This window comes from Lathamus discolor, chromosome 5, assembly GCF_037157495.1.
Source record: "Lathamus discolor isolate bLatDis1 chromosome 5, bLatDis1.hap1, whole genome shotgun sequence".
Classification (NCBI taxonomy): Eukaryota; Metazoa; Chordata; class Aves; order Psittaciformes; family Psittacidae; genus Lathamus; species Lathamus discolor.
The window spans coordinates 50,840,176-50,864,116 of record NC_088888.1 but is presented as its reverse complement, the minus strand read 5'-3'; the positions used below and the strand labels follow the sequence as shown (position 1 = coordinate 50,864,116).

The 23,941-nt window shown below is 40.0% G+C and overlaps 1 long non-coding RNA gene across 2 annotated transcripts in view; it reads right to left on the bottom strand.

Annotated features, from left to right (window-relative positions):
* Positions 1-23,941, bottom strand: part of LOC136015200 (uncharacterized) — a 41,004-nt gene that overhangs the window by 8,861 nt on the left and 8,202 nt on the right. Inside the window, exon 5 of one of the 2 annotated variants that reach the window (XR_010613105.1) lies at positions 3,595-3,978. The exons of the other annotated variant lie outside the window; for it this stretch is intronic. This is a non-coding gene — a long non-coding RNA (uncharacterized LOC136015200). Of the gene's footprint in view, positions 1-3,594; positions 3,979-23,941 lie in introns of those variants that run through there. 2 annotated transcript variants of the gene reach the window in all.

Genomic DNA, 23,941 nt, shown 5'->3' with positions numbered 1-23,941 from the left:
CTTCCTTTGCTTCCAACCATAAGATGGTTTTTAATGAGGGTACTCTAGAAGGGAGGTAAGTGGACAGAAGCAAAGAAAAAGTCAGAGACCCGTGAAAACACAATTCTCCTATTTCTCATTCTGATTTCTATTCCCTATATCCAGTATTTTTCTTCCATGAGCCTGCACCATGTACTACATCAGATTTCAGGGCTCAGCTAAACAGAAAGTATTCCTCTACATGGATAGAACACTCAAAACCTCTGGCTGATTTTCTACTGGTTCCTGCTTTGATGCTAACACAGAAACAAAGCATATTGTTAAGAACAAATTAGTCTCCCTCAAATACTGCAAAAGATAATCTTTTCTGGACAGACAAGGGAGTGTATGAGAAGCTCCTGTGAAAGGAGCTATTTAAACCCCTTGACACCTCAAAATGAAATAATACTCATTTAACATTTAAATTAAATGTTATCAAATGTGCTTCATATATTAAACACCTAAATTTATACTTTTAACATGCAGTTGCCTTAAGGCCACTGTGTACTACAGAGATTATAATTTGCCCTTGGAGACCAACTATGCATAGGAATATATAGACTTATCTTCACTGCCGTTTGTGTGCAAATATTATTATTTGTAAAAGTACTTACTCCTGCGTCTAGCTTCACATTACACAAAGAAAAGAGGAATGCAAGGGTTCAAGGGTGAAAAGGGGAATTAGAACGTTTTGTTCTCAGTTACTGACTCAGCTTGAGGTCAGCAGCTGGTGAAGGGAGCTCTCCGAAACAGATTAAGCTCTACTTCAATCAGGTCGTAGCTTTCAGAACACTGTTTTTTGCCACGGAACCACAGTCCAGATGTACTAATGACAGCAATCCATTTTTCTGGGCTAGCATTGAGTATGAACCATCAGTCACTAAGAAGGCAATGACCAAGGAATACCTTTCTTTAAGGAAGCAGATTTTAAAATCCAGGTGTTTCTACACAAGGCTCACATCTACCCAGCTCTGAGATCCCCCCAGCCTACATCGGGCCCAAAACAATGAAGGAAGACAACCAGAAAAGTGGAGCATAGAGAATGAGGAAAGAGAAACATCTAATTGTGGCCCACTTTGAAGGATAGAAAAACACCACCATGCAAGGCAGGGCAGCTATTAACGTGGACAGGTTTTCAAAAATACATGTTGAGAAGTTAAGCAGACCTGATCTGGAAGTCCCCCATCACACAGTCTGAGTCACTTGAAGGTGTTGCTGCACATGGCAGCATTCTTGACAAATTTTTACTTTGGCAGACATGGCTGGGATAAGCCTTAGCTTTAACAAAATAAAGTGAGACCAGTTATTAAGGCACCATACACAAACTCTGATTTCCAGCTTCAATCACAACTGCAAGTTAGCTTAGCATGCCAACCAATGTCCTTCTCCTCCAAAAGAGAAAAGACTGAATCAAGCTCCAGCAGAAGCTGAGAAAATTACGTTAATGAGAGGAAAATTATCATCTTTTGAAAAGCTTTTGTATGTATTTCCTGTATCCCACATATACAGCTGCAACAGCTACAGATAATAAACTTGCTAGCCACCTTTCTGCTATAAAACTTATCTAAGTTAGGTCATAATTCATGCAGATGAGCTTCAAAGCAGTAACTGTCTGATCTTACTCTCCCAAGCTTCTCCAAATTACCATTTTTACTGGTTTGTTCAGACATTCTCATTTATTGGGGGAGGAAAAAAGTTATCAGCAAACCGTTCAAGGTGTTATACAGACAGTGTAATGGGATCCTCGTTATGCTGCACCTCTCCTTGGAGAACAAATCATCCCAGAGTGGCAGAAAGCTGCAGAGGAGCCTTTGTCGCAGGTTATCAAAAAAGCTGATTTCTTCTGATTTGGATTGATATAGTTGCTTTGCTTTTTCAAAAAATATATAATGTAACAGGGACCAGAGCTGCCAGAGGAACGATTCAGAAAAGAGAGTACCAAATACTGGGCGATTTAGTTCACACTCAATTTTCAACACCCTCAAATCAAGAGAGAAGACCTGCCTGGTAGTGAACATCAGATACTTCACTTGGCACCCACCCAGTAAGTGTGGTAAGCCTATCTATTTGGTTATTTGCCTGACTTAGGTAGGTCAGAGTTAGACAGTGCTGAGCAGTCAAATGGGAACCCAGCAACGATTATATGGCTCCACTCACAGATGTGCTGACAAGGCAATAGGTTGACAGGTTTGTATAATCAAATATAAATGACTGAATACAAAATTTGTAATTTGAAATCTTTAATTGCTTTGGCAATCCATTTCTATGGCAGTAGCTAATCCCTGCAGCTACTTTAGTGACCAGTAATATCAACTATTATTAACAAAATACTCCTCTCTTACACTCTACATTGATTAAAGGCCTGGTTTAAATACCTGACAAAAGCTTCCTCATGACTTAACTATGAGAAATGCTATGTATGCTAAGTGCTAAGAAATATGAACTATGCTCCTGAACAGAGCCTCTATTGGCGCATGAATGAATTCAGTATTTTTATAGTTTCAAAAGCTTGTAATAAGTACTTGAAGGCCAAAATAAGAAGAATTTGATGTATCCACAAATCAGACTAGCTCAGCAGTTCCTACGGCACAGAATGAATGGAAGAAAAGTCCCTTAGTTATGTAAGGGGAGATGCTGACTTAAGGAAAGACACTGAGTGACTGCTGGCTGCAGTGTAGGCAGGAAACACATAACAGGGGCAGCATTGAAAGAGTCAGTCCAAACACTTACATGCAAAAGGCACCCCTCTTCAGCCAAGTCTTAGCCTACGGTAGCTTACGGTAAGCTCCATTTTCACCATTTTACTTTCCTAAGTGTAAAAATTATTGTGATAATAGCTCACAGTGATGTTTTGGGTACAATCGGAAGATGGTAAACAGAACCACACTAGTGACAAGCTCCTTGGGACAGGGCCTGTGTCTGTATAAAACCTATTAAATTGCCTTGCGTAGTATCAGGTGTGGTGCAGTAAAGACACTTTGACAGCTGCTGCCAAAATGTGTTGCATTAGTACAGCACACACCGAAAGAGAGAAAAAGGGTCTTGAGAGTCCTCTGTTTCAGGCAGCTGATGCAACCATTAAAAACTTTACCACACAACCTGTTACCTCGCACAGAACTGTCCTGACCTATTTCCCAAGAGAAAAAAAAACACAACACTTGTTTCTGGTATCAGAGAAGTTCAGAGCCTTGTTTGGACAAGCTCCGATGATTAACAACAATCTGTTGCCTTATTCAGAGCCCACACCAGGTTTCTGGCTTTGGGAATTTGAACAGTTCATGAAATCTTATCTCTAGAGAGGCATTTACAGGAAATGTTATCTAAGACTATGTTCAATAAATAAGCTGATTTTTTTTATATTATGAATAATTTTTAAAAAGAAATTTAAATTCAGCAGTATTTTTTATTATTTCCTTCAAATGAAAGTAAGTAAAAATGCATTTAGTTTTAAATCAAAACTTTTTGTTTTGAAACAAATGGCAAAGTTAATACAGTTTTCCATTTTTTATTTTTTTTTTATTAATCACAAATGCTTCTTTTTTATTTTTTAATTTTTTTTAATCAGCACTTTTTTTATTACGAGGAACTTAGATTAAATAATATTAAATCAATTTTAATTAAAAGCTTTACTATTTTCCATACAGGTCTGTTTTGAAATCAGAAATAGGTATGGAAGTTATTGGCACTACTCAGCAAATAAGTATTTTTTTAGTCATGGAGAAATTTGGGTTGAAGGGGACCTCTGGAGGTCATCTTCTCCAGTCTCCCACTCAACACAAGGGTCAATTTACTCAAGGTCTTCCCAAGCCACATTTTCAAATCTCCAAGGACAAAGAGTCCCCAACCTCTCCAACCTTAAGTTGCTTCTGTCAGATACGTTTGCTCCATGAAGTAGCTCAAGTGAGGCTCTCCCACCATGTGCTGTTACTTACACAGTTAACAAAGCTCAGAGTATAATGGCTGCAAGTAGAAAAAAGTTCAGTGTATCAAGGGCTACTCTGCAACAGTTGCACAGAGATGGTGCTGCCATTACAGGAGGCAGGACTGCATGCGCAGTGAGGTCTATCTTCTGTGAAAATAACCTTCAGGAAATTCTGGGTGGTTACCCAGATGTGGAGTGACATAGTTATTTCAGGCCTGAAATAGTACAAGCACCCCCAAATCCATCACTTTTCACCTATTTATTTCTGTGGATAAGTAAATGGGGACAACTTCTAAGAAACCTTAAAACTTCAGTGAGTTTTCCTGCACTGCAAACTCTCAGAAACTCTTCCCTTAGGAGAGCAGAAACATGTGTCCTCATAAACGGCAACAGTTCATTAGCTTACCAAATCCCCATTCATCTTGCTCTTAGATTTCTAATTAAAGGATCTTAACATCTTTTATCCAGATTACCCCTGAAGTGAGATCTGAATCAGACCCTGGAAGTCTTGTGGCTACACAGCACCCCAGAAAGCATGGAGTCAGACAATGGGACTCATTTACAGAACAACGTTATAGACATTTGGGGCAAAGAGCATGGCATTGAATGGGTATATCACACCCCCTACCATGCACCAGCCTCTGGGAAAATCGAACAGTGCAATGGGCTGTTAAAAACTACGCTGAGAGCAATGGGTGGTGGGACTTTCAAACACTGGGATACACATTTACCAGAAGGTGCCTGGTTGGTGAACACCAGAGGATCTGTCAATAGGGCTGGCCTAGCCCAGTCAGAACTGTTACATACTGTAGAAGGGGATAAAGTTCTTGTGGTGCACATAAAGAATTTGCTGTGGAAGATAGTCTGAGTTATTCCTGCTTCAGGAATAATCCCATTCTTGTGATTGCTTTCACTCAGGGACCTGGATTTACTCCCTTCACTGTGGATGGAGTGAGCAGCCTTGATTATTTGCCCACATACGGTTAGCAGGAATCAAGGTCAACATTTATGTCTTTTAGGAAAAATATGCCCTACATTTGCACCCAACAGTTAAACTGTCAGTTTGCCATTCTTGTCCTTATTTTCAGCTGAAGGTGCCAAGCAGCCATAACTACCACAGCATAACAGGAAAAAAACAAAAACATTTAAATCTTTGCTTTTGTTGTGCATTTCCTGTTCATTTTGGTGTGCTTGTCTCCACACTATTACCAAAACTTTCTCAAAGCTTCCAACAGCACTGTCATAACAACTAAAAAAAACAAGGTACATCCAAAGTTGGCAGATGCCAAGATAGAGTCAACTTGTTGTTTCCTAGGTCTCTAAAAATAAAGCCCATGACTCCACAAAAAGATATTGCACAATGGTCATAAGATAAGCAGCAACATATCAAAAATCTAATTATTTGTCTTGTAATCTGCTTCCAACTCCTCTTCAACTGGGGTCTTCAGATTCAAACTTTTAATGTGTTTCACATACTGATACTAAAATCCTTGACAGTACCCTTGACAGTATGAGTCCTTGACAGAACCCTTGATCTCCCTAGATCCTTCATCTGACTTCATTACATATTGCTTTCTGCTCATCTTCATGGTCCTCCTCATATTCCTTGCCTTTCGCCCCCTTTGTTATGTCTTCTTCACAAACATGTATTCCAACAAACTACTTTGTTAAGCTTTTTGCAACACCTTTGAATCAATCCTGTGATTTTTAATTCTCTGTCCATAATTGCTGCTAACATTCCTTCCTGATGGACATAATGTCATTCATTCCTGAATGTGCATTTCTTCTAAGAAGTCTACAAACCATACCTCTTCTAGAAAACTGCTAACTGGCAAAACAAGTTAGAGAGAACAGATGTTCTTAGGGGTGAGACTTGGGTCAGCAAAACACGTAGAAGAGCAGAAGAAGCTAGTGTTCAGTTCTCTTCTTTCTCTAAATATTGTGTGTGTGCTATTATGTTTCTAAGTTAATAATTTCATTAGTGCCTGTAAAATGCCTTATTAATAATAATAATAATCATCATCCTAGTCATCATCCCTGTACAGTTCATCGTAAATATCAGTTTTACAGTTTTCACCTGAAGAAAATTTCAGAGAGGTCTTCCCATTCTGAAAACAGGCAGTGGTGTACAAGGCAGCAAAACCCTAATGCTTTGCCACTCTTTTGCTCCTGTTCCTGGAAGAGTCATCCTGCAGAACATCTCATTTTAACAGCTCAATGCAAGGCAAGCCTCATCTCTTGTACCATTTTAACTGGCTGAAAAGTATTTTCTCATTCTCCAGTCTTTGAGTTCCAGCTTTTTCAACCAAAGTAGTCCCAGCAGGATCCCATTGGTTGTTTCAGCATTGTTTTGTTTGAAAAGCTCATTTACTTGACAAGATATTATAACATATCTTAGAAATTAGCTACATAACTTTCATCCAGTGCTAAATAAATTCCTTGCTATCAAAATCATATTAGGTAAATAAACACCAAATAATTGATAAACAAAAGCTACTGCAGGAGTTTGTTGTATGAAGAAAACTTACCAAAAGCACTGTGTCCTCAAGAACTTACCCGAAGAATAGATAAACAACAGAGGCAGAAAGACAGCAGCATTAATATGCTTTTAAGAAGAAACAGAAATTAAAACAAGAGAGGACTGAGGAGCTAGCCAGAGGATGGGACAGGAGAAGTTTGAATCATTTAAAGATTTCTGGGCCTGGAGGCCACCTGAACATTCCTCAGCCCTCTTTAAATGCACTGAAAAACAGTAGGCTGGATTTTCATTTAGGGGAAAAAAAATAAAGCTCCACTGAGCTTGTCTCCTTCAATAGGGTAATACTGATTTACACCGGATGAGAACCTGTCATTAAAGACTTGTGCTTGGCACTAGCAGGCAGTTTGCTGGCTTTAATAACTACACATTAGAGAACGATGCTTAGCCATTTAATCCAGATTTTGAAATAAAATTATCTGAATCCAATCGCTTTTTAATTTTCTTTACGCTCACTGCAGGAATTTTGATGTGGGGACCTTTTGCAGAAGGATCACAGACCGTTGGGTTCTTCTGCATTTTTATAAGAAGAAAATCAAATATGAAACATTTCTCAAATTTTCTCAGCTAGAATTGAAATCCTCTGAACCATGATATAGCCTATTATTCCTTTGGGGATTCGTAAATCTTTGGTTAATTCAAGCAAAGATCCCCTCTAGGGGGATAATACTCCCAATGGAATTGACAAAACAAGCAGAAAATGCCTTTTCTAGTCAGATTCACACACTTCCTGACTCAGAAGGAATGAAGACACAACTAAGAGCTCAAGGAAAGCAGCTCTTTCAAGGTTTCTCAAGAACTGGAAGCTGGAATAATCATCTTAGTCTTCAAAAGGTGAGCATTTAATTGGACCATCCATGTCCTGGTTTTTAGAAACAGGGTATGCAATACTAACTGTAAGCCGTTTTATTGAAGACAGCTTGGGATGGCATCCCAATTTTTCTGTACTTTACTTCTGCTGTTGTTTGGAAGAATAAGTAGAGCCCTCCTGAAGCAGAAGAACTCAATGTCCAAATACTCTTTTCTAATTTGAATGTGGTAAAAATGAATATGCATAAATGCAAACAACAGAGCAAGTAATAAGAAGGTTTTTCAGTGAAATATTTCTCCTCTTATTGAACAAAGGTTTCACATTGTAAAAAAAATGGCCATATTTTCAATGCAAGGATATTTTCTCTTTGCAGAGTGTTATTCAGAAGACTTCAGAACCATCTTTGAAGCAAGGTCCCTAGCTCTGAATCCAATAACATAGCACCAAATTTGTTGCTAGGATGAGGGGTCAGTCCTACAACAAAGAGCACAAGACAAAGCAGCACAGTATGCTGAATGGTAGTCTCCCAAATCCTCTAATTCTGGGCATTAATGAGGAGGAGCTTTGTAATTCTTAGCAGAGAAAAAGAACATCCTTTCATGACACAAAGGTGAAGAACCCACTCTGTATCAGGGCCAGATAAACTTGCCAGCTGGAATAGACTGTGCCCTTCACTACATCTGTGATCTCCACGAGCTTAATCAATATGAAAACATGCAAATCTTGATATTGGCCAATATGCTGACTTTATTTGCTGATAAACATCAATGCATACATGAGGCTTCTTCCGATTATCTTTAGGATTTGAGAATAAATTTCAAATTCCTTGAATTATGTCTTCAAAATAAACTGACAAAATACATCTTTGGCAATCTTGTTTTATGTACAACTGTAGGTTTTCAGCATGCTACGCCTTTCCTCTTATAGAATGCAATACTGAAAGCTATAAAGCACTTTCAAACAGTATTGCATTTAAAACAAAAATCCCAGGGCAGCAAGAACAGAGTTAATATAGCCAAAGCATTCTTGACACCACTTCATTTTCCCCAGTCAGTGCGCACACTGTCTGCATGCCAATAGTCTTACACAGCAAACTGTGCCTGTGCTGAATGAGTCTCCAGAACAGCTCTCGCAGTTGCTGGAATGATCAGTGGGGAACCTTTTGCTGGTAGGTCACTAACTAAGCACCAGCCTCATGATAATAATGACTAATCCTTTTTACCTACTGTTTTACCATCATGTGCAAAATAGAGCAGTGGTTTCAGCCCCATTTCCAGCACCCACAATACAGAATTCATTTGCACAGCTTCAACCAGGTAGTTTGTTTGTTGAATTGATAGCCTCCAAAGAGAGAAGAATGGAAAGAACTGGACAAAGAAACTCTCTTGTGGCATTTGCTAATCATGATTGGCAGAGTAATGTCAGAGCAAGAAATGGTATTCTAGTTTCTTTATATCATGGCCAGGAAAATCAGGCTTTTTTATTGTTTGTCCTGTAAAGGAGGTTATGACCTATGCTCCTCCTCTCCCACACCATTGCCCCTCAGCAACACAGGTGAAGTCCAGTTCTTCAGGAATGTTCCCCCTGATCTCACATCTAAAATATCTCTTCTACACCTTCAGCTTAACTTCATCCCTTCCTCTCTGAGGAAGCAACAGCTTTGCCTCAGTTGGGAGCTGCCTTGAGCAGGCTGCAGCAGCCCTGATCTGTTCCTACACCAGTTAAATGGAAAGCTCACCCACCCTAAGCAAGCTCTGAATCTGTCACACCACATGAGCAAGGCCAAGTCATAGAATCATAGAGTCATAGAAGTCTGTCAGGTGCCACCACCTCATGTCTGCTTATGAGATAATACCCTCTTTCAGTCCCTTTGCAAAGATTTAACTGTAAGAGTTCATAAAGTAATTATTCTAGGATGATAAGCTTGCAGTGCCAAACACAACACTAAATCCCATATCTATGCACAACTCCAAAGGAAACGTCTGATCATGATTGTAGATGTATTTATAAATTCAGTTTTAAACCCCTTTGGCGTTTCTTCTGTGATGATTTTTTAAAATAAAGACTAAATCGCTAGAAAGTTTGCTTCTGAAGACTTGACTTGAAGTGCAGTTCAAACCCTTACATGTCTAGACTGCACAGTGTAACCAGCTCCTTCCTCTGCGACTTGCAAACTCCAGCATTTCTCAGAGGACTGCAGTTGAACATAAAGGTATCTGGTGACAAGGAGCAGTCAGGCAAATGTGCACACATAGGATATTTTTTGTCTGGGGATTTCAGCTTTTTCCTATGCTCCTTTGATGAAAATATGGAAATGCTTCCAAAGCAGCATGGGCTTTCCAGGTCTTAAGAGATAAGGTCACTTAAGACTTTCTGGGAAATAGCCATTTAAAAAACCCCACAAGCTGTACTCTGCAAAAACTCACCTGCTTCAAAACTCCCACTTACATTAAAGAAGAGAAAGAACAGGAGCTGTTTTTCAATGTCAACATTGTTAAATCGCATGAGCATTTCATAAAAGAAATCAACTTGACTATGTAACAGCCGTAGAAACTTACTTTGCAGGCATGAATTAGGGCACCCTGCAAGCCCAGCTCACCATTCCTCTGCAGTCACACAGAAGCTGGCTGCTTCTGCAGTCACACACGTGAGGCACGAGCACTTGGCTACAGCCTGTGGAAAGCTCACCCGTTACATGCAAGGGTGGTTTTTCATTGCTTCTGCAAATGTCAATCTTATTGTTACCCACTTTTTAAAGTATTTTCATTTATTTATCACTGCTGTATTGAACTAACATAACCAAGGCACTAACATGAAGGTGTTTTTTAAAGAAAAGGAACAGGGTATTCAGAACAGCTCCTTTAGTGCCCAGGGCCCTTTGCAGCATAAATCCTCCCAGGCTGCTTCATTAATTAGTAATCTGTAAACATTTAATTGGCACCACTGGATATTCAGAACTTAGAAGCATCAGTCTGAAGAAGGAGGTAGCAGTAGAACTGTTTCAGGAATGTTTTTTTCTGCAACTGTTCTTTTAACTTGTACCCTGCTGCTTTATCAACAGAGCTCTCCCTTTCATGTAACATCCAGAACACTCTCATGGGATACAGATGTCACATGCTTACTTCAAAAGATGTTGTTGGTGTTCTTGGAGCTGTGGGGCAAGAAGGCACATAATCAAACTCACCCTTGGGCCTGCTTTCAGAAGCCACAGGGGGCAATGGAAAAGGTCCTATTGACTTTGGACCCAACCCTGCCTTAGCTCATGCTCAAGATGGGTGAGGGAAGACCTGTGTAAAGGCTGGAGGGTCTGCTCCAAGGAAGGGTTTTGGCTGCAGCAAGAAGGTCTGTGACAGTGCACTCAAGAAATCTTTTTATTGCCTACGATTAATCATCAGCCTTGTCAAGGACTGTTTCCAAATCATCAAGGGAGAAGGGTGAGTCCCATTGCACACAAGGACATCCCTTCCCTCCCTTCCTTTTGCTAAATATGTTCATGATCTAAAAGGAAGCACATACCTTTCCATCTGAAAAAAAAGAACTGACCAGAACAAATTAGGGCTGCCATGAGTGGGACTGGAAAATGGAAAACCTTTAAGTAAATTCACATCTTTGAGTAAACGCATAAAATGTTCATTATTCCCAAGTCCTTCATTAAAATACTGCTTTGCTTCCCCTATGAAAGGGACAATATCCTTGCACTCAGACAAACTCCCAAAGGACAGAGCATGGGAATGTGGACAGAGCTGGACCTCCCCAGCCAGACTGGTGGATGCCTCTGGTGCTGGCTCTCAGAGCCACAGACTTACATGTGGTGCCTGAGCTGCCACCAGGCCAGCCTGCTGATGCCCTCTGCAAGGCCAGCCAGACCTCTGACAGCGGAAACTAAAGGTGGGATCAATGGAAGGGAAGATGCCTGCTGCTTACAAGGAAGTAAGCAAAGAGAATTTTGCTTACCTCCTTGCCTCAGAAGTCCCACCTCACACAGCAGGGACAGTGCTCCTTCCCACTTCCCATGTCTCCAGGAGGACCTGAGAAGACTGAGCTTTGCTCTGCTCCTGTGGAAGCTGGTTGAATCCAAGACCTTTTAAACAACATACTGTAGCTTCAGAGACGAGATGTGTTTTGGTTAAAGTGCTTTGCCAGAAGATTTCCAGCTAATTACAGCAAGACTTTCCAAAACTTATCAGCCCACAGACCAGTTTACTGAGCTGTTTTGCTAAGCTCTTTCACAGCCTCTCTTTCAAACTTCTGGTGCACCATAGTGTTGTTAACAATGATCGCCTCTTCTTCCACTGAACCCTTTAATTCAAAATCTTCTCTTCGGTTTCTTCTTTCCCTGTGGCCAATATGAAACTAAATCTAACCCATGCGTTCACACTATTCAGGTTGTCCCACTTTCAGTGTAACGATGCTGAGTTGCTGTGACCATCAATTGCTATGATTAGCTTAAGTGCTTCTGTCCACTAATAATGCTTATTAGTAAGTTCAATATAATAATGTTTATACGAAAAAACATGGCAAAATTAGGAAAGATTAAGAAATACAGCACCCTTTGAGCACACATTAACACCTTCTGGAAGCTATGCCTTTGGCAGTTATACATATTTAAAAGGGCTTGTTGCCACAAACTCAGAACATACACTACCTGGCTTAGCTTAAGAGCAAATATTATTTTCCTCAGCAGTAGTTATTGTTCATTAAAATGTCCTTGCCATTACACTTCTTTGGCATAACTGAGCAGGTATAAGTGATCTTAGAATCATAGAATAATTAGGGTTGGAAAGGACCTTAAGATCATCTAGTTCCAACCCCCAATGATAATGCCTCTGAATTCAATTGCGTAAATTCCTTAACCACATCAGGACAGTGTGCAAATGAATGTATTTATGTCTTTACATTAACCTTGTATCTTTCAGATACTTTCTGCCAATCAGACAAATGAATCAGATTTCCTAACACAAACTGTTCATATAGCCTCTAAATAAACATGTAAACTGGCACAGGCTGATGCTTTATGCACTTAAGGAAGGAATTATCTGGAAGTTAGCCGAAATGAAAGCTCGAGAAAACCTGACCTCCAACTCAACCTTGAATTTGATTATAACCTCTCTTTACAAGAGCTCCCTCCCAAGTGAGCCTCAGAGCCCAAACATATGCAAACAAATGCTCTGAGCTGGGAAGCCAGGCGTTTTGTGCTCACCTAAGTTTTGTCATGACTCACACCTGAGGCAGGCAAATACCAATGCTCTGTATAAGACTCTAAAAGGTTCAGTTGATAAATGAGGCTGTGAACAGAGGAGGATGCTAGGGCATGGCAACCTGATAATAACTTCTTTGTAAATGTACTCCATGTGCTGACCCTGAGAAAGCTGACCTGATCAGCACCCTACTACTCGAAACTGGCTGCTGGCCTCACCCAAGGTCCCCCTTCCAGTACAGGATAGCCCTCCATGACTGCTGCTCTGTTCATGGGCACAGAGGGAATTGGGCTCCAAGTCCCATCACAGGTTGCAAGTGATACAAGGTGAAATAGAGACAATTTCACACCACCGAGAAGCTGACCAACTTTGCAGCTGGGAGTGTAACACCCTTGGGTGAGGTGAGCAGGTAATTGAGAACCAGTCAATAGTTCAAACAAAACCCACATAAACAACTCAAAAAATCAAACAAAAAAACAATAAAACCAAAACAAAACACACACACAAAAAAACAACAAAAACCAAAAAAAAAACACCCCCCCAAAAAAAACCCAAAACAACAAAACCCAAACAAACAAAAAACCAAAACCAAAACCAAAAACAAAAAATCCAAATTAAAAACCCAATCATAAAATCTACTTCAGTTCTACCTTAAACTACTATTAGGAAACCACCTTCTGTCAAGAGACAATTAAAGGCCATAAGCCCAGCAGTTTAATGTATTTAATAGCACTATAAATACCCTTCAAGCAAGAGTACACCTGATAGGTAAGCAGTAGAGAGGCAAAGTAAAAGCATGCTTTAAGGATATTGGACACTTTTTTTATATATACTCTACTTTTTTCACATAATGCTGCTCTCACAGATCTTTCTTTGACTTCATTTTAGTACAATTTACCAAGGTTTTATCTCTGGTCACCTTAGTGTTTTATACTTCACATGTCACCTCCTCTCTACACCTGCTTAACAGTGTGGTGACAGGCTGCAGTTGCCAGGCCTTCAGCCTTCAGACCCTTGCTGAGCTCCTAAACGCAAGAGAGATGTTAATTTAAAAACAGCAAATGAGCATATCAAAAAATACAGCCGACAAAAACCCTCTGCAAGGTATCACTGAGTAAATTTTTTCAGGAACCACTCTTCCTCACCTTGCTCATTGCATTTGGAACACTGATAGCTCATTTCCAGTAACAGCAGCTGCAGGAACTGTTGCACGTCACTGGGTCACGCATGCGTAGCCTCTCCAGCCTGACTAATGCCCTGTGTTTATCGCTTCTTTCAGCCTGGATAATTTTATTTTCATTGACCCAATTTTTATTTTCATTTTTTCAGTTCAGAAAGCTCTGCACACTTTCATTCATCTTAGGACTTACGTCAATCCTTTATCTGTGCTCAGGCTCAGCCCTGCTCTGGGGATATAGCTCTGTATACTTAGCTCTGCTCCTGGGTATACAGACTAGCCCAGTCTGTAAAGGTTTATTAAACTGAAAGTCTTTTAAAATAGTTAGCTCCCAAATACTGAGGCTGGCTTTCTTTTTCTAGAGATGGAAAACTTCACTTTCCCAAGCTCTAGAGGTATCTAGATTCCTGTGTCTTCAAACAGGAAGGTTTCTGACCTAAGTTGTACCTACGTTTTGAAGAAGACACTGTTACCTGCCTCAGCTGATGTATCAGCTCAATAAGTGCATCCTTTAGCCTTGCCGGTCAATGCCACCAGTGTTGAAGACTTACCTATTAGCAGACATAGGAGTTTGAAAACATCCCTCCTGAAGCTGAATCACAAGTTTTGCAGCTGTTGGTCCTACTCAAGTGAGAAAGATGCCGTTCCTCCACAAACACAGCATTTCTGGGTTTGCTTTCTTCACTTCTGAATCTATAGACTAGTAACTCTCTTCTGATGGTACAAAGCTGATATTCATAATAAATTCAAGAATGCAGGTAACGGGTAGTTTTGAGGGGCAAATACATGGTAGTTTTAATTGATGGATAACCTGTATTTCGTTGCATTGAAGAAGAAACAGGTTCACACTTACAAGTTTTATTCAGTCAAGTCTATCTATTGTTCCATACTACTGAATTTTCTGAGCTACAAACTTCATAAAAAAATTAAGAATTAATTTAAATTACTTGCAGTGCTCCTGTACTTGTAATTGAGCTAAAATCTTGGACAATGTTATCTGTCTACCATAGTCTTCCATTTTTTAAAAGCTTTGCTTCTGGGCCCACCATTTGTTATAGAGATGTTCAAGAAGCCCCTGGAGCAGAGCTCATCTGTCAACAGCTATTGCAGTTCTTTGCGCCACTATTGTGTAGAATTGTGCTGTTGTCTTTTGGGCATCTCTTAACACCAGGTTTCTAATTGTTCAGCTAACATTATTAATTACTCTCCTAAGATCTGGCTCGCCGATATTGTACATCTGGTGCTTTCACTCACCACTCAAAATAGTGTAAAGATTATTATGAAATATTACTGTTCTGATTGGGAACAAGCCAAGGGATGCATTCTATTATTCATCCTGTTAAGATGTAGTCCTCTATATTAACAAAATCAAAATTACTTCGTCTAACATAATATTTACTTGCCTTAAAATTTTTCTGCTGACTTCTGCTGATCCATGTATTACAAATATATTAAAAATGGAAAATGCTATTTTGGTCCTTGTGTTGAAGTGTGAGATCACAATTTGCTGAAGAAAAGTTTAAACTGGAGGCACGCTTTTCAGTGAAGTATATAGTGAAGGGGGACCATTTTCTATGTCAAAGTTTATTGCAGGTTTTGCAGGGCATTTTTGAACATCACCCACCTCTGGGAATCAAAACAAGGGTATGCCTACACTACAGCTACTAACCTTGCTCCTCAAATCGCAAATTAGAGAGCTCTATGCTGCCTCATCTGATCATAACCCAACAGCCACCTAAGCTACCCAATATGACTGACAAGCAGTGCAACCCTAGCTGACAAACTCTTCTGATGAACTAAACAGCACTGCTGAAAACCAAGCAGACTAGCAGTATGAAATCTTAATTTTTCCACAAAGCAATTCTTCTTTTTGTTTCAGTGAGTCTGGTTTTTAATGGGTCATTTGAATTGTGCCGAGTAATTATAATGTTCCTTTAATCCAGACCCAGATGTTCCCTGGCTTGAGCCCTGTGACACCCACTCACATTCCTCAACTTCTTCATCCTGAGCCAGCTTCAATTCTTACCCTAATGCTCAGCAGTCACTGTCAGAAATGTCATTCCCCAATACCAGCACCGAGACTGCTTAGCGGCCTAAATGACTATGTAGCAGATGTCACCCCTTGATAAAGGGGAGACATGCATTGAAAGACTTCCCTGTATTAGAAGAAAGGATGGCCAAATGTATATGCAAATGGTATGGAAGTGTATTTCCTCTTTTCATAAATAACAAATAATTGCAGTGAGCTGAGAAACTGAATTCAATAAAGAAACAATTTCCTCACCATTCTTTGCTCTTATCCTCCTGTGTTACGAACTTCCTTGGGAAGTCTATCTTCTTAACGGAAAGCTGCACTGGTATGAGCACTTTATATAAGCACTTAACAGAGGCACCCATTTCTAGCTTCCTATCTGGGCTGCTATACAGCAGCTTTCATAAAAGAGTGTTAATTGTAAGGAAAAAATGGAACTGCTTCTGCTCCCTTCTGTTAAAAAGGAACAGCTTTTAATGATGGAAAGCAGATTCCCTCAGGTATGCCTAAGGGAAAATGCATCAATTCCACCATGTGCAGCCAGTCTTAGGAATATATGAAACCAACAGCAGCCATGGGAAACATGGGGAAAAGGGCCACTGTTGTCTAGGCTTGCATGAAATATTACAGCCATTTTTGCATAAAAGTTTCTTTTTTGCATTTCATTGCTAGCTTATCTCTCAGTGGTCTGTTTCTTTTTCTAGACAAGCTGCTTTTCTGGTGTTGTATGCAATCACCTCCAGAATTTGAGATTATTATGTTACTTACCATAACTGCCCATCCATTTTCCAATGACTACAATTAGACATAGACAAAAAGCTTTTCATATACTTACACAATCTGCTAGGCACAAGGCAGTATTAGGCAGGATTCAAAGTACAATTGATTTTAATGCCACATAATCCTTCAAGAATCTTGCAGAGCTACCCTATATACTCCTGCAAGGTACGTGAATCCATCAAATAGAATAGCAGACAGTGTCTAACCACCCATAGAGTACTCCCTGCCTAGGGAGGCACATTACCTGAAGAACACTATAACCACCCAGGCCACTGTTTTTCCCACTACACTGGCAGCACCCAGAGCTACCAGGAAATCATAAAAGAGCAGTTAGACCTTATGAGAGAGTTCTCACAGTAGTGAGAGAAAAAGACTTGCTCTGCACCATTTCAAGTGAGAAAAGAAGTATCCAAAAATAGCTGCTTTACCAAAATGTGAATCAGATATTGAAAACTTTGAGAACTCCCCCATAAGAACCAAGTTTCATTTGTTAGCTGTTTTCACTGCAAAGCATAGCAGTGCTCATAAGACTGCAGATAGCCTTAAAAACATACCTACAATGTAATCTTCTACAACAGCATGAAACTTTACACTGTATGTCATCTTGATTAGTCTTGGCCACTGCTGGTTTCACCTAAGTTATAATAGCGGCATCTCTATTAACTAATGTGGAGAAAGGTGGGATATGACTGTCCAGGTGTAGGACAATGACATCTTTTATGAATGTCAGATTTCTGGTTGTATAGTTAAGAAGGGTCAGCTACAAGACTAGCAATCCTGCACTATAGGATTCGGTCCTACTATAATGTTAAAGCCCATTACAGGTATGTGTATCATATGCATCTTCCTCTCTTAATTTCATAGCATAATACTGATGTAAGAAGCAAATTTGTGATAATGCAGACAACAGAAAGTCTTTAAAACTATGCTATGGAACAGCTCTCTGAGTGAGCTTGTAAAAAACAGGTGTGCAGTAAAGTGTTAACACTGCAGCATTTCTTTACCCATGCATTTAAAAGCCACCTCCTGAGCACACCCTGTGAGGAGAAATCCAGCCTCTGGGCTGCTTCTGATTCTAATTTTGTGGTTATTATTCCAAGTGCAATCCCTGGCAATGAGGTAACAGAGATATTGTTGTTTCCCTGTGGGAGGTCTCACAAGTAATTTTTTGGAATATATAAAACTGTCCTCCTGAAAATCAAACATACTTGTAGAGTTGGGTTTGTAAGAGGAGTGCTAAATGACCCCTAATCAAAAGACCAGAAACATTTCAAATCATATTCAAAAGCCTCCTATTTCCTTGGCCACTCCTCTTCTATCTGTTATGCTAGTACACAAGTGGTACTATTTCTTCAGTGCAGGTATATCATTGTTCTTAAAGCTCCAGCTTTTCACAGCTGTATCTGCTGCATGAAGCATTTCCACAGGAGAAACACAATATTTCTGGAGCTCCCATTTTAACATTTCAGTGACACTGTGGTATAGTGAATCTGCACAGGTTGCTTGGATTTTTCAAAACATATTTTTAAACCTACGCCAGCAAAATCATCAATGGAAATTCTTAGCCACCAGAACCTGATTGTCTGTCAGTGCAGTTGTTAATATACAGTTGAGGTGCTCACTACTTGCATGTCCCTCGGCCACGGGCCTTAGCTGTGCTGAGCTGGAACTCAGCTCCTTCTCCAGGCTCCTGTTGCCTCCAGAGACAAATACTTCATCCAGAGAATGATTCAGAGCCAGACCCTCTGCCCCTCCGATTCATCCGCTCTCCACAACATAGACAGCCAGGACATAATTCTCCCCTGGCTATGGTGAGCCCTACAAATATTCTGCTGAGAACTGGTTTTGCTAGTGCACCACTGACTGAATCTCATTCAAACATGACTTCCAAAACCATCTCCCTTTCAGAGTACATTTTGCTAATCCTTTGGAAAGGTCTGAAACAGCTACAGTTCTAGAGCTGACCTCTAACAGAACTCATTTCCTTAAACACACTTCAGTGTATTACTTTATCATGATTTTATGATCAAAGATATAGATATAGATAAATAAAAAAATGTGTCACAGTGAATTAAGTGCTTACACCTCTCTCTGTCTCTCTATAGTGGCCATGATGTATGATGTTCAGTCCTGCAGTGTCCAATTCACAGAAGGGGACAAATTGTCCACTCTCTTTTATAAAGGATTTACATAGATAAAGGTGATTGATTCTGATCACATCTTCTCTCATAATAGTCTTGAGACAGTTCTTCAAAATTACTCTATATTCACACCACAAAAGTGCTGACAGAGAATGAGTCAACAATATCCAGTAGCAGATACCTTATACACTCCTACATTTTCATATTCAATCAGTAAAAAAACAATCATTTATAATAAATTTATTTTGCAATGAGAAAATATATTGAACTGCTGGTCACTTCCAAGAAGAAAATTCCATGTGCCATAGCAATAAGGAAAAGGAAAATGATAAAAAAATTAATTTTTTTTTTTAACTGTATTCTCACCCTGCCTTATCTATTTCATGTCAGACAGTGGTGAAAAGGAATTGACATTCATATTAGACTTGTGACTGCAGAGCTCTTCCAGAACAGTACATCTTCACTGCCTGACAAGTATCTCATGTCAGATGCGTGCTGCAGGATGGAGAAGGCAAAGCAATACTCACACACAGTGATGCTACCCACATCATTGCTCTGCTCTCATCGCATCAATTCAGATGCCTGCAACCAAACTAAGAGTGGCTGAATTTATCTCAACGGCCAACAGCCTCAGTGAAGAAGAAGCCTTGAAGCCTTACAAATGAAATTCTATGCTAAGTATATGTGTATATATATATATATGTGCATGTGCACATGTATGAATGTTTTTGTAGCCAATTCTATATGGGCTACTGTGCTTCTGGATGACCACTGGCAGGCAGTGGCTGTCAGGGCCTGGTTCCTCCTCCCCGGACAGAGAAAGCCACCAATTTACAGTGCAGGGCTGACTCTCACTGATGATTGTCCTTGAAAGAGATTAGGAATCATAAGGATAGTTAACCTGATCATAAGCGGGTCACTGAACTGTGTTATGACTGAGCCAGGTGTTACAGAAATATTTCTCCTTTACTTAAAATTCCAGTCCCACAGGAACAACTGAAATTGGATGGATTCATTTTTTATGTGTAATGTTTGAATATAAGAGAATACTGAAAAGGAAACAAGTTCTGCTTCAGACCCACAAGTTTTCTACACTTTCTTACTATAAATGATTATTATTGAGGCACATTGTTTTAACAACACTTGCTTTCCTGGAACTGTCTGGGAGTTTATAAAATCAAGTGTAAGACAAAAAATAAAAATGATCATTAGGTTCACCAGTCAAGCTAAGTAAGAAAAGAAGGCTTTTAATCCTTCAAGTCAGATTTACAGAAATGAGGCAGCCCTTAGAGACATGACTGACAGTTCTACCTTTTAATGCAATTAACTATGCTCACAGACTCACAGAAGGTTGTTCTGGGGGAATCGTGATTAAACTATACATAAAGCATTGACACCTCTGCAGTATAGAATAACTAAGCTAAAATCCTAGCTGATTAATTGGGTTATAAGGTAAATGCATGTTTAGACTATTAATAGTGACTGGCTTTATGTCATTATTTCCCTTGATAAATAATCAAAGCCATATGCAAATATGACTGATTGAAGCCTTGCCATACTCCTGTAGTCATTATTCTCACTTCACTGCTGAACATACCACACCGTGCTCTGTACAGGACCTTACAATAGCAGCAGAGAAACTTATCATCAGGCTAGAAATAGAGCCAGGGTAACCAGATTCATTGACATGTGTGTTAGGTGCAAAGGTTGAATCTGAGTCTTCCCTCACCACCTAACACAAGCAGAAATAAAATGAAAATGCCACAGAGCTTTAAAATATGTCTCTCCAATGGCAATACTTATCTTCTTCTTTTGGATCTTGAAAGTTGGTCTGGCTTCTTCTTCCCTACACAAACAAATGGCAAAGCTCAGTTGTGGAGATACGGTGGCACCAGGAGCACACCACACACAGTCAGTCCATTACTGAGGATGCTCTGGCTGCCCTGCAGCTCATGAGGAGTATGTGCAGACTCTTAGCAGCAATTTAAGCAATCTGGCTAGCTACCAGCACATTCTTATTAATTACCAGCAGAAGCATAGAACTGGTTTCCACAGTCACCCAGCTCAGCTCTTGGCATAATGGTCACAATGAGATGCAACCTGAAATCAACAACATTTAATAAGAGAAAGTGTAAAAGTAAGTAGAAGAGCTGCCAGTGAGTTCTGAGGTTAAGCTCCAACTTTTGGGCTACAGGTACAAATAGAGTACCTGTAGAGTCCCTCTGTGAGTAGAGGGACTTAAGCAGAGACAGACTTTTAACATTATTTCATCTGCCATCTCTAGATTTCTTAGCACAATTCAGCATTTCTCACAGCATTTCCAAGAAGAAAAGTAAAGATCAATTCTATGTGGCAAGACAATTTCATCTGGAAAAGGGGGACTATTTTATACTGTGAGAGAGCACAGATTTGCAACTGCACAAATTCATTTCAGAGCAGGGAGCACAGTGAAGCAAAATAACAGGGAAAACTTAAGCTCATACATAGTTATCAGTATGAAATTTTCTCATTTACTTCCCATTGAATAATTTTTTCATCTCATAGTATAAGGGTACATTGAGAGAAATAAGGAAAAATGTTTTTTATCAGAGTTTAATCTGTATTGTGGAAAAAGAAAAAACATCTCTATCCTTTGGGCAGTCTTTCTAAATTGTGAACACAGCCCAACAGTCTTAAAAGGCTGCTCACTGCAACTTCTCAGAAATAATTAGTTTGGATGATGTTCACAATGATCAATTTTAAAAAGGCCAGAGGAACCAAGATGCCAGTGTGAATCCAGCTTCCTACCACGCAGCATCTGAACAGCACAGCAGACAAAACTAGCTGCCTGGTTTTTGCACAGCTGATGGGCAGCCATATCCTCCACATCCCCATCGCAGCTCACACACTGCTGCTGGTGCTGTGATCAAGCAGCATGAACCCTCTGCAAGGTAGCTGCCCACAACATTGCTGCTAATGCTGGTTTCTCTTCAGCTCCTTTCAAGAGGAGCTCAGTGGCTGCTTGAAGTTTAAACACTTACTTTGAGTTTGGTTCCAATCTGTCAGGAGACTTGGAAATCTCTCCTCAGTACCACGCTTCTGGCAAGTCCACGGCAGGTTAACAAAGGGCCTGACCTGAAGTTCTTTACCACTTTTCCAAAGACATCAGGCTTTTCTCATCATGGCAGTCAAGGGACACCAGCTCAAGGGTATGAGAAGTTCAGATACCAAAGTACTCACAGAAATTTTAAAACTCTACATATTAATGACAACTGTACAAATCACAACAGCCCTGCAGCTCCTGCCGATGGGCTTTAGGATGACCAGCATTCAGATAAAGTCTGAACAATGTTGGGGAAACAGGTATGTGATAAGAACAGATAAGAGAGTAATGTCCAAAGAATTTGATTCCTCCACTTTTTTATGCCTGGGAAAAGCTTTTAAAACCTTAGTGCATAACGATAATGCTATTTTCTACCAAAAGTATATGGCTGCTGACAATGGTAAAGCACTGAGTATTCAACTACTGCTTTTATCTTATTCCCCTCTGTAATCTCCCAGATAAGAGCAAGAAAAGCATTTTGCTTGTGGGCCCTTCCTATTCCTCCTGGGAAATTAAAAGATGCAAAAATCTACCCTGGGATACTGTGGAGCTTAAGGGAGAAATAACTAACACTTGTTAGTTAGAAAGGAAGAAAACTCCAAGGAACCTGTGCACAGAACTGTAAGGCAAGTCAGCAATGACTGAATGGCTCTGGAGAGTAAGATATTAGCCAGAGCAAGTGAGTAGATCATTATGCATAAGGCCTTAAGGGACTTCATAAAGAGAAGATAGGAGAGAAAATTTCTGCAGGACAAGAGGGAGACATAAAGTTTCTCATTCCTTTCTTTCAGACTCGCAAAGCCAGAGGAACAATTTACCCTAAGGACAGCTTCACACTGAAGGACTGCACCAGCCCATCTGGCCTGCGCAAATACTGGGAAGGAGGGTCAGACTTTTCAACTGAACTTCATTTCAAGGAAAGAATTTACTTTGAAGAGCCACACAAATTTGGCATCCCTTCATTTTTATTGTTGCAAGTTATTTGCAGCGGAAATAAAGAACAATGGAAGAGAGGATATAATAGTATTTGAAGGAATTTCTTATTATTTATAGCTAGGAATGAACACCAACATGTTTTACATTTCCCGCTTGCAGATGTCATTTGATACCCTGCGTTAAATGTCTGTGTTGCCCACTGCACCCCACCTGCGGCCCTGGGCTGCTGCAAACTGCACTGTGGTATTTCCCAGGAGTCTGGGCGCTCAAACAGACCTGGCCAGCAAGTGCTCCCAGCAGAAGCGAGCGCTGTCAGCCCATCCTACAGTGCCCAGCACTGACCTACTAGTGAGACTGCAGGAGTAGAATAAACAGAAGAGTTGTGTATAAGGGAGGCTGAGGGAGAGTTTGGGGAAAAGGCATTGAGAGATGAGGGGCAAAGTGAAGAGTTGAAGAATATCAGCTGGGAAACATCACCTGCTGTGGTAGCATATTCCTTATTTGTAGTGTTACTGATTGTTTCTGATAAGTAGTAGTAGTGTTCTAAAGCAAATCTTCTCCAGAACCATTTCAGGTGACTCGCAAACCAAATGTTAGTAATGTTCAAAAACACTGATGTGCATGTTCTAAGCAGGTTCCTGTTAAATTCTGCTGATAGAGGCCAAAAGGGGAAGTTACGCCTTATGTGCTCGTTTAAAGTGAAATTAATCTGAGAATTCAAAGACTATGTTATTGAACACACAGCCATTAGTGAAATATGAGTAAGTATATTTTTATAAAACTTTAGATGACAGCTTTCTAACACAACCTGAACACAGCCTGTTACTGACCTTATAGCAATACAGGTTTAATGAGTTCTGAATCCAGAGACTAATGGTTTCCCAGGTACACCACATGGGAGAATGGTTCATTTCCCATGTACTGCTTTCCACTGCTTCATAAGCAGAAGTCATGACCAAATCATAGGAAATCAGAGAAAGTCCCAATCAATCGTGTTTACACTTTAGTTTCCAAAGAGTTAATTCCCCAGCACTGAGGAAAACCAAGAACAAGCTGACTGATAATGATTGAATACTTCCAGTCAATTTGCAACTGAGCAGGAAGAACATTAAACAATTTAAAGTGGAGAAGAATATTTTTTGCTTAGAAGATGAAGTTAATTCGTACCATGGAGCACCGAAAAAAATGTGTGAGCTGTTAGCTGTTGATGAATTTCCAGTTACAGGTGAAACTTTCAGAAGTGTGTCAGTATTGTATTAGTACTAAAGCAGAAAGTGAGGTACCCTGTTCAACTGCAGCTGATATCAG